Consider the following 12,484-nt stretch of genomic DNA (forward strand, 5'->3'; position numbering starts at 1 on the left):
TGCGATGGAAGCACTGTATGCTAGGTGATAATGGTTGAAAGGCAGGTTTGTAGACCTGTCTAAGATATGTGAATGTGCTCACAAGTGATCTTTTTATTACATGACGTCACCAAAAAAAATGACACATGATTCTTACAGCCAATCACAGGCGTGAGAACCATTTGCCAATCAAATGTGATGTCACAGGCCATATTTAAGGCAGTGAAGGCTCATTTGAGCTCAAGAAGCTGACATGTCAACATCGTGGATTTAACATGTGGCTATTGGATTGACAGATGAAGACAGAAGATAAATAAATTAAAGAAATAGACACAGATAAAGAAAGAAGAATTTTGTTACCTGGCTAGGATCTTCACTGTGGATGCCGTTGGATTGTGTTTCGTGTCGTCAGCGGACCAGAGCTTCCTGATTCCCTGGGATTCGGAGGGCCAACGCTTCTAAAGGTAAGAGAAATATTGAATGTATGTACTTTTATTTTTACAGGTTTTTTCATTGGATTTTTCTTTTTTTTATGTTTTTCATTGCCCATTGACTGCTAATGTATTAATATGTGCCTGTTTAGGGTACAGATGAATTCAATAATAGCCAATTAACTTTTTGGAAAATACCTTTCTTCTATTGACTGTTATATTTTCTATGTATTTTAATTGTTTAGATTAAATTGTTTAGAATTGTGATGGCTTGAATTTTTTTTTCAGATTGTTTTGCATTTTTTATTTAATTATGTATTTTGTTGGCTACTGGTTTAAATTGGTGTTGTCTACTGGTTGTATTAATTAATTGTTGTGTTGGTTAGTTCTTTTAGCTATTAAATTTATTTTTTGGGCTAGTGGTGTGATTCCTTAATTGATTGGTTGGCTAGTGGTTTTATTTAGGTAATTGATTGATTGCGAAAAAAGAGAAACACAAGAGCGCACAAAGATAAGAGATATAAAGTGTATTACCAACAAGATAAGATAGCAACAACTTACATGAATAAAAACTTTAATATTCCCCGATCTCGACGATAACTTCTATGGTGGGGCATCACATGAGGTGTGCAGGGGCAGTATCAGTCCTCAGAAATCAGTCCCGCGCGCTGGGGCTGTCTCCGTAGCGCTGTCAGACCTCCACAAGTGTAAACGTGGCTGAAAGCGTAGCGCGCATGCGCAGGAAAAGAAGCCCTCTGCAGCTGTCCTTGGGACGACTGTCCGTTTAGGTTATTGTTATCGTGATCGGAATCGATACACTTGTGTGTATACTGGCTGTCACAAAGATATGGGCCAGCAACACAAGTCGCGGCGCGTTTCGTATACCAAATCAACATTCCACACCCTTAAAGAGCCAGAGCGCGGACTGAACTATATCCTAATTGATTGATTGCCTATTGCTTTTCATTTTACAGTTTGAGTGTTTAGGTGCTTGTTATGTCTGTTTTATTATTGTGTATTTTGGACATTCAGGCTTTTGTATTAGGGTGACCATTGACTGCTATAGTAGCTTATGCCCTTATTATATGGGTATACTGTACTACTATAACCAGTGTTTGACAAACCTATACATTTGCTCGCCCGGGGTCCTATAATGCTGTTAAGATGGCCCTGTAGGGACCCCTGCTGTGTTAATCCGATGGGCCATTATGTCTGCAACGGAGCATCTCGCAACACCACGCGGCATAACACAACATTTACCCAGGTAAATGTTTGAATAACGGCCGCTGCATCTGTATGCCATTGAATCGATTACTATTTAAATTACGAACCAACACGTCAAGTTGATATTTTTGCGTTGATACACACATTTTCTTTTTGCTCTGGCTCAATGTTAAGAAAGATTAGAGGTCATGTATAATCTATGTAAAGAAAAAGAAGAAAATAGTAGTGATCAGCCATACAAGCGTTTACATTTCCCATAAAAATTCCTCTCATAATTCATCCTCCGAAATCGTATATTAATATGTGTGACCCTAACCTCACACTAAGCACATTTGTATTTTGATGCTTTGTACGCTGAGTTTAAGAGGTATACAACTAATTCACTTGGCATAATCTCAACAGCAAACAACTATTTATAACACTTTATATAAAAACTACAGGATTTATCAATCTCCAACTGTACCTATTTAGCAGGTACACTACATGTTTGTGTGGCTGCTGTAAGACCAGCTGTATCTATAGTATTACACAGAAAGTTTTGTGTGTGGGGGTTTAATTGTATAGGATATGGGACTTCTGTAGGGATTGCTGGGAAGTAGCTCCCTCTAGCATGAGTGGTACATATTTTATGCCCATATAATGATTTAGGATCCTAGCAAGAACAGGGTTTTTTTTTTTTAATGAAACATAGACACTGATATCATTTTACTTTTTATTCATAATTGTTGTTAGTCGTACTGTCATTTTTGTTTTCGTCCAAACGTCCACATTAATATATCGCTCTCCCTTTTTGCATTCACGAGCTAAGGACAGGAAACCTTCCCAATGGCCATCTAGACATGCACGTCCTTAAAATAATAACCCCCAAAAATCAATTTCACGCAAACATTTAATCACTGCCATTGTAGGTCTCCTGAAATTTCGGTAGACATAACAACACTGCTCCCTATAAGCTGCACTATCACCCACGTTTTTGGGTTATCGGGTCGACCAATTGAGCTTTGCAATGAACAGTTCATAGAGCGCAGCAATCTTCACTCAGCTCAGCGAGCGCCTTGTGAACCCCTTGGCCATTGGTGTGCGCGCGCGGTCCATGGACTCTTGTTGGGGGGGGGGGGGGGGGGGGGGGCTGGCGCGCGCACACAGTGATTCCATCCACTTGCACTGCGCGCGCCCACGCCTCCCTCCATCCCTCGCGCCTCCTCCTGGTCCCGCGTTCCATCCCCTCGGCTGACCGGGGTTGCATTGTCTCATTGCTGGATCAGGGAGAGATGGAGGCAGCGCCGAGATACGGGAGCGCTCAGCCTCGCTGCACCGCACCGAGCGTGTAAACGGGACTCGTCTGCGGTCATCATCCCAAAGGCAAATCTCCATCTCCAGCCCCAGTGGTAAGCGTGAGGCAACGCTCCTATACAATTTATATCGGCTGCATCTTCTGTGCTTCGTTTCAATGTCATGCTCATGCGATGCACCTGATCTTCATTTGCCATGGATCTTATTTTGTTGTTTTTAAATGCCATCTCTGCCCGGGGGGATCTGCAAGGCACTGAATGCCTTGCAACTCCCATTAGGGCGCAATGGGAATTGTTTATGAAGAGACTCCTTCACTATGACCCTACATATTTAATGGGAACAAGGTTAATGCTCATCCCTCCCCCCCCCCCCCCCCATGCTCCACGTCCACCGACCTTTTATTTTATTTTATTTGCAGTCTCGATTCTGGGTGCTGCTGAATGGGATAAATATTCATCTCCCAATTCCACCTGTTTGTTTTTTTTTTGAGGTGGTGGAGGGGAGATCGGGGTTCAGATCTCACTGCTAGCAGACCACTTGCTATCTTCAATGCCAAGATCAACGCAGCAGAGACATATTGCAGTTGGGTTTTCAGGGGGGAAAGACTGCATCCATATGTGGGTGTCACGGGTCCCCTGGGCAGTTGGGATTTCTCCCCATTCGTACATCAGAGGCTGCTGGTCCTGTGCATTCTATTCCTGATCCAGTCTGGTTCTCTGATTCGTTAATCGGGTTGTGTGATTATAGGGGGTCGATTTGCTATAAGAGGTTGTGAATAAGGTGGTCCTAGCTCTTTTATATTAGTGATCTCAGGGCTGGGAGGGAAGTAAAAAGTTCCCCCGGTCATTGATTGCATACACTTTAACTGGGATCTAGATCAATTTGATAATACTGTGTATCGATACTTTATCATATCAGGAGCAATTTATCGAACTATGGGGATAACCCCTTCACAGCTAGAGGGGCCAGCAATGCAGCAGGTTAAGTAGACTTTATACCATGTACAACGCGTTGTAATTGTGGCGCAGATCCCTTAGAGCTGGGGGTTTTGATAGGCAGCAAACAAAGCTAAAATGCTACAAATAATCTCATTTTAGATTGTGCCTGACTACGTATTTCTTTACAAATCCCTCTTCTTCTTTTTTTTTCATTCAGAATCTTTCACGCAGAAATATTCCCACATGCTTTGCCATTTATTTTCTATTCTTGCCATGGGTTGCCATGCACAAGTTAAAAGGTATTTTACATTTCCTTTTCATTTCATGGTTGATCCTTGCAACCTGACAGCAGGACATGTCTGATCTATGTATGGGAACATGACCTCTATTGTAGAGACTTCACTCCGTGTTAGCAGTGGGCCAGCATCAAATTATCTTCTTTTAGGATTCAACAGCCTCTAAAGGAGGATGTGGGAAACAGTCTCTAGTAACCCACTGTATACGGTTCCTTATTTCTCAAATAATATAATGGAAGCCTTGATACAATGATTTGAAGGATGAAATCTTAATTTGAATATCTCATTCATTCCTGCCTTAGTTTTTTTGTACATTTTTGTAAACATGTCTTACACCTTCTTGGATGCAGCCTATAGATTAAGAGGATGTATCTCTGCAAATTCATTGATGGTCAGTCAAAGATGAGTGGGTGAGATGAGCAGTGCACACAAAGGGCAGTTTTAGGGATCACCAATTCTGGACTGAAAAAATGTTCTCCAATGCTCAGCGATTACAAAATGAATTTACTGGGGAATATTTCTTATGGTAAAGCTGATGCAGAATGATAAATAAATGTCCTTGTAGTATTAAGCAGCTTGTGGCTACAAAGCGAGCAGGACATAATATGTTTTGATGCTGTAAAGTACAGTCAGAAAATACTAAGGAGCTGTTGATTGCAAAAAAGAGCATACAATACATTATTTTGCAACTATAATATAACAGTCCATTTTTAGCTTTATCTTGCAGCCAAGAATTTTGGATCATCCTTAAATGACTCCTTTGTTCACTCTGACTTCCTGTGAAAGTGTGATTGTACTTGTTGGTACTGATTACCGCTACATGTGAATTAAACATTTTCTTTCACACATTTTTATTAAGAGAAGGGAATTCATTCTGAAAAGAAGCTCTCCCTCCCTGACCCAATAACATGCAGACAGCACAACCTTCTGGGAAATTATTTCTAAAGATGTTCCTCTTCTTGTTTAACTGTGTAATCAGATACAATATCCATAGTACTTTCTAATACCGTACCAATTTATTCAGTAATTTCCAGACCAAAATTGTAAGTATTCAGTTTCTTGACGTGAGCCCAAAGTTCAGTATTTACTATAGTTTAACACCGAATACCACATTGCTCATTTTTCTTCAGTGATTACTTTGCCCGTTCTTTTCTTGCATGTTTAGGACACATAAACTGGAACATTTGGAAAAATAACCACTCCCTAATTGTGTGTACACTATAGAAGAACTTATTGTAGTGTTGTAGCTTTGGCAATTAAGCCATTTCTTTTAAATTGTGACATATATTGATGGACAAAAATAAATGTAAATCGGATATATATATATATATATATATATATATATATATATATATATATATATATATATATATATATATATATATATATATAACTTTTCAAGACCAAGGAGGGCATTTTACCAGAGGCTTTTTTAGGAAACAAAATGTCACTTTGTCGGTACGTAATTACACAAAACCATTGACTTTGAAGGATCAGCTGCTTTGGTGCATATTGAATTGCCTCTTTAGTTTTATCCTATGAATGGTGAAGCATATAAGAATAAAGACTGTAATAGTATATACCGGGATTGGCAAACTCAAGTCCTCAAGGGCCCCCAACAGATCAGATTTTCAGGATATCTGAGCCACTGATTGAGCCAGCTGTGCTGAAGCAGGGATATCTTGAAAACCTGACCTGTTGGGGGGCGGGGGTTGGGAGGTGTTGAGGACAGGATCTGTCCACTCCAGGTATATAGCATGGGGAACTAAAGAGCATCAGGCACTAACATTGGGTGTTAACAGCTATAAGGGGAAGAAAACATAACCCCTATTCTACCAGAGGTGCCAACAACCCACATTATTATATCGCTCTGTAATGTGTGCTGGCCTCTTGGGCTGCAAATGGGTTAACATATGTACTTCCAACATATCTTATTTATTTCACCAACTGTTCTAATATGCATTACAGATTTCTGACTGGAATTGTTTTACACAACTGGATCAGTACAAAATACAGTACTACATTTCGCATAGTAGCTCATCTTGGTTTAACTAGCAGCTAAGAGACACAAGCTAGGAACACGTGTCGGGTGCGACGTCCTGTGTGACGTCATTAGCGCGACCAGCTAGCAGTAGCTCGGTCTATTTTCCTTCACAGCGTGGTGTGTGTCTCTTAGCTGCTAGTTAAACCAAGATGTGGGCCATATGTGGATCCCACTAGCTAGCGCTAGGATTTGGAGATAGAGCTCTTACCTGGAAAGGGATCTCTGACGATGTCTGCAGGTACCCAGTTTCACATGCTTTCCGTAATGGGAAGAAAATAGTACTATTCACGAACAATATTAAGTGAATATAGCACTTGGCTAATTTTTATGATTGGAGATTTGAAGTAGCGACATATAGTCCAACTGCCCTATGCTTATCTTCAGCAGGGTAAACCATATGATCTCAAAATAGAGTTACTAATAGGCACAGGAAATAGCAGCAAAACGTCAGCTGCAGTTACTGAAAGTCAGCTGTGCAGCCACTCTTTATGTGGTATATATATACATAAGTAAGCAGAAATTATTCTGCATTACATCACTAGACATCTTTGACCACTTCAACTCCATGTATATTCATACATACAAGTGCCTTCTCCCAGGGGTCTGACCTTGACCCCATTATTAACATCAGAGTTACACCATATCTGGCCCCCAATACCTAGATCACTATCTGAATTAATATCTCAGTGATCAAATAGGGTATAATAGAGGCCTTTTAGACAGCACACCAGGATTAGCTGTGGCAAAACATGCGTTATTATCAGGTTTGAATCAGTCTGTGTTTCTTCATGAATATCAATAAAACTTTTTTATTTTTTGAGGTCTATCCTAAGTGAGTGCATCAATAGGGATTCTGTTCCGCGTCTCACCGTGTTGACTTCACAAGCAGAATTCTCTTCGCCTGAGGCTGTTTCCCCGCACTTTGGAATTGGCATGTATGGATATACATTATTGTATGCCCATACTTAATACTTATTATTATATTATATACCATATAATTAAGTGAACAATGTAATAAGTGTAAAAATGATCAATTTTGCAATATTGTAACAAGATTTGTATTAGCTTTTGATAACGCACATTAAAATCTCAGTTAATAGCGCTGCCTTAATAACACACCTTAAACATTGACCAATGCGCATGTGCAGTATATTGGAAAATGAGTCTCAGCTCTACGATCCTCCCCGTTCCTACAGGTAACATAAGGATGGTGGTTTTGCTAGGCAGACTTTATTTAATACATATAATTAGCTTTGAGGATCCCCGTTATATGAAGGAAAAATAATGTCTGTTACCTAATTAGGTAAGGTAACGTTATTTGCCCTTATTTAGCACACTTCTGAGGATCTACCCCTATACAGTATGTGTGTGAAAATCAACAGCTATATTGACTCCTTTCTGAGTGACCACAGTATGGGCATTGGTATAATGCAAGTATGTTACACATATATCAAAACTACAGTACTCAAGTAACACAAAAGATGTAAAAATATTGTAATATACACACTGTTTTTCCGAAACTCCTTGCAAGGAAGATAATCACACAGAATGAAGTCTTTTTCAAAGCAGGGGCTGCATTTTTATTTGTGCAAGAAAATATGCAGTTGATACAATGTTTATGGCCACTCGGTCCTTCATCAGGTATGTGCATAAATACCATTTTATTCCCCACTGGTTACATTCAGGATTAACGACATCTACACCTAGGTGACTCCCAAATGGTTCCGGGTTCAATCGGATATGAAAAGTATGTAACACTGAGGCTGTCTGTGAATCAAGGTGTGATGATGTCATCTGTTAAATGTTGCATTCCTTATGTTTCCATCTGGAATGCAAAAAGCAACATATACTTTATAACAAGAAAACAAACTCCCTGTAGGGACAACACAGATTAAGTGAGAGTAAATATAGCAACATCATAAAGTGACTCATAAACAGTATAAGTGACTGTCAATATTTAGACAAAGACTAATCCTACAAAATATACAAAAATACTTTTCATACAAAATAATTACAGATGTTAACTCCAGACAACAATGTCATTAAACTCATAAAGGACATCAAGATCTTAGCTAGGGAGTTCTCTGTGGCAAATGGTCCCAGTTGACAATGCAGCTAAAGATGTAATATTTCTACAAAAATGGTTTAAAACCCATAATCTCATTCATACCTTTTGGTGCTAAACAGTTCAATTCATGAATCCATTTACTGTAGTCTCACACCTCAGGAGGAGGTTCTCTCTATCTCCTCCCCTCCTAAGAGGTGTTACATGATCAATAAATTGAAAACGTAATTAGTTTACATTATGTTTAGCTTCTAAAAAATGCCTAACCACTGGGGAATCTTTAGGGATAGACCGATTTGCCTGTTTAATTGAAGATTTGTGTTCTGTAATTCTCTTCTTAATAGATCTACTTGTTTTCCCAACGTGTACCTTGGCACAGGAATACCATAGGCGATAAATAACAAAGTTGTAATTACATGTCAAGAAAAGTTTGATCGTATAATTCTATCCTGTCCTAGGGTGTTTATAGGTAGCACCTCTTATCACTGAATTATAATGGATGCAATTTAAACAGGGATGGATACTCAATTTTTGTGTACTAAAAAGCTTTGTGTACTCACACTCTTAAATTAGTTTTGTTCATTCACTAAATGATCCTTAATGCTTTTTCCTCTGTTGTAGGCAAATAACAGAGGCTCCTTAAATAATTTGTACAATGTTGCGTCACTGGACAAAATACGCCAGTGTCTCAAAATATAGTGTCTCATAAATTTAGAAGCATTAGTAAATTTAGATATAAATGGAATCCCGGTGTGTGAATCCCTACTGTACTCCCTTCATTGCAGCAATTCATCTCTATCTATACTTTTTGTTTTAGTCATATTTTTTTCAATCGTAGGCCAATTGTATTACTGATCCGGCGCCACAGCCAGTGACCAAATGGTTAGGGTTACTTGGGTTAGGCACTTAGGGTTTTGAATCTGAATTCTTTATTGATTGCACGTAGGGACTCCAAGACGAGGTGCTATTCTGAGCGTGAAACGCGTTGAGGGGGAGACTGTGGTGTATCCTGTGTCCATGTGTGTCCCTATGTGCAATCAATAAAGAATTCAGATTCAAAACCGGAAGTGCCTCCGTTTGGTCACTGGCTGTGGCGCCGGATCTCTCTCTCTGCTTGCTGTATACACTGAAGGCTGCACGCTGGGATCGGATGACAGGGGCAGTTAGGACCGAGGTCTGAAGTGAGCTTTTTTGGTAAGTACACTCTTATCTAGCTCTGACCTCCACCCTGGTCCTTTTTACACTCAACCTGTCTCCTTTTCAAGTGACTCACACTGTTAATCAGTGTCGGATAAGCAGCTTGAGCGCAAGACAGCTCTTTATCTTCAATTGTATTACTGAACCTATTAGCCATTTCATACAATTGTTTGTCAAAAATGGTAGGATCAGAGACAATTCACCTAACCCAAAATAATTGTCCAAGAGGTAAAATATCCAACCAAAAGCGTTTTTGGATGGAAGCTACTAGAGATCAATAGATTATTTATATCAGTATATTTCCGAAAGATGTCTAATTTGTTCCAGTTTTGCTAATCCTAACATCCAAATAGTCTATACTCTATAACATTGTAACTGTCATTCATGGTGAATTTAATCGTGAGAATGTTTCAGATTGAGATTATTAATAAAGTTGACAAGATACTCCATGCTGCCCTGTCATATGAGAAACACATCATCAATATATCTCTACAACACAGGCAGTGCAGCATGAAATCCCAGTCTCCATACACAAAACATCTTTCAAATTGGGCTATAAATTTTTTAGCATTTTCCGGGGCCACATTGGAGCTTATTGCTATCCACTGATTATTTGATATATTTTACTCTCTCACTTAATCTTCATTGTCCCTATAGGGAGTTTGTTCTCTTTTTCTAAAGTATATGTTGTTTGTGTTCCAGATGGAAACATATGGAATGCAACGTTTAACAGATGACATCATCACGTCTTGTTGATTCACAGACAGCCTCTGCGTTACATACTGTTTTACTTCCGATTGAACCCAGAACCACTTGGGAGTCACTTAGGCGTAGATGTCGTTCATCCTGATTTAAGCCAGGTGGGTATATAAGGCACGATGGTATGCTATTTTGTTTATTCACAAAACTGGTGAAGGGCACAAGTTGCCAGAAATGTGTCATCTGCATGTTGTCTAGCACAAATTAAAAATGCAGCCCCTGCTTTGAAAAAGACCACCTTTTGTGTGTGCATCATCCTTGCAAGGAGTTTAAAAAAAACTGTAAGTTTTTCATATTTGAGTTCTGTCACCTCTATTTTTTTCATTGCTGTATTTCTGTGGCCATACATTCTAATGGATTGGCACCTATAGACTTTCAATTGTTCCATTTTTGTAGTGCCATTTTTGATTGATTAAAATATTGTAATACAAACATGGATGGCATGCAGTAATTTATGTCGCTTTTGGGTTTGTACATATTGTTTGTTCTGTGAAGTGTCAGGGTTCTATATTCATCAATTGTAAACTATTTTCTGCTTTATTTATAATCATATGCAGATAATAATCTGTTGTTCAACCGAATATATAATGAATTTATTTGGCACGTGTACAATATTTGTAAAATTGTAAAAATCCTTACCGCATTCTGAGATTGTTTTGAATATATTTTCCACAGCTTACTCTGAAATCATTATTGGCAATATTTAAAAATATATTAAAATAAATGTATATATATACTGTCACAGCCCCTTTTATTCTCCAACATCTCCGATTTTGTTTGGGTATTTTTTTCGAATGCCACGCACTTCACCACGTTCATGCCGCATTCATGCCGAGACAGCGCTAATATAATGCACGCGGCCGCGGCTTTAAATACCGGAACATGCCACATCAAATACTGCATCTGCCCGCGGTTTTCAGAGTTGCGCCGAAACGGCCACACGAGGCTAAAGGCGGCAGCCACTGTATATATATATATATATATTTTTTTTTTTTAAACAAACAACAATTTCACTGTGCAGGTGCAATGGGATAGAAGGCCTTCAATTAAAACTGTGCTAATATGAATTATTTCCACAAAGAGATTGTTCGTTCTATTTACAGAGTAAGGTCTATAATACCCATTACATTCTAGTACTATAAAGATACCACGATGCTGAACCTGTAGATACTGTATTTATATTTTAAATTATGATTTCATGAAAAAAGTCACCCATTGGAATTACTGTACAATTGTACAAGTGGAGTGATGAGAAGCTTTCTAGTAAATGGCAAAATATAATATATATTGTGATGCATTGTAATATACAGCAATGAAAACTAATGACAATTACTGTATACAAGTAACAAAAATGCAGTGCTATTCAGCTTAATAAATACTATGAATCTTTTCCCCTCTCTTTCCCCTCTTACCCTTTTACAGAACATGTATAAAACAAATATAATTGTAATGTATTTTATTTACATCTTTGCAGATTGTGAATAATACAGTGCTACTGAAACTCACTGTTAAGCATCAATTTAAGTCTCGGAAGCACTATGAATACTGATATCTGCAGCTTAAATGTGTGGACATTTAGACTCCAGATTTGTATCCATCGTTGTACTATGTATACACAGGAGACATACTGTTTGGCACTGCTTGACATTTAGAAATGTGTGCTTATTATAGTTGTTAATGAGAATCTTAATATCAAATCAATTTCAGAACACTTCAGTATATTATCATTTAGGATCATTACCAACCTTGTTGCTTACATGTTTTATAGTTAGGATTTAAACATTAGTATTTTTTAGGGACTTGTTCTATAAAGTCTGAAGAATTTTTGGCCACTCGCAATTGGATCTTATAGAACCGGGATGGCCAACTCCAGTCCTCAAGGGCCACCAACAGGTCAGGTTTTAAGGATATCCCTACTTCTGCACAGGTGGCTCAATCAGCATGTGCTGAAACAGGGATATCCTTAAAACCTGACCTGTTGGTAACCCTTGAGGACTGGAGTTGGCCACTTCTGTTATAGATTAAGCCCTGTAGTGTGATGTAACACTGTTTTTTCTGCATGAGGTAAAGTATATTATAAAATGGAAGCAAGAATAGTGTCAGAAAAAACTATTTAAGTATTTGAAAGTTTTTAAATTATCCCTAAAGTCCAAATTTTACTAAGCATGATTCTTTTTGACACTGTATTACATTAGACAGCTTACTGTACCCGTTATTATTGGGCTGCCTATATTAAAATGGGTAAAAAAGTAAAGTAT

At 38.5% G+C, this 12,484-nt stretch overlaps 1 protein-coding gene across 7 annotated transcripts in view; it reads left to right on the forward strand.

Annotated features, from left to right (window-relative positions):
• Positions 1 to 2,815: 2,815 nt before the first annotated feature.
• The window catches only part of FUT9 (fucosyltransferase 9), a 279,848-nt gene continuing 270,179 nt past the window's right edge, over positions 2,816 to 12,484 (forward strand). For 4 of the 7 annotated variants that reach the window (XM_075597480.1, XM_075597479.1, XM_075597482.1 and 1 more), the window contains exons 1-2: positions 2,816 to 3,022; positions 10,170 to 10,327. The gene's annotated coding sequence lies outside the window, so the exon portion shown is untranslated. Of the gene's footprint in view, positions 3,023 to 4,082; positions 4,165 to 10,169; positions 10,328 to 12,484 lie in introns of all 7 variants that reach the window. The other 3 variants (XM_075597483.1, XM_075597485.1, XM_075597484.1) reach the window with 3 other exon arrangements.

This window comes from Ascaphus truei, chromosome 4, assembly GCF_040206685.1.
Source record: "Ascaphus truei isolate aAscTru1 chromosome 4, aAscTru1.hap1, whole genome shotgun sequence".
NCBI lineage: Eukaryota > Metazoa > Chordata > Amphibia > Anura > Ascaphidae > Ascaphus > Ascaphus truei.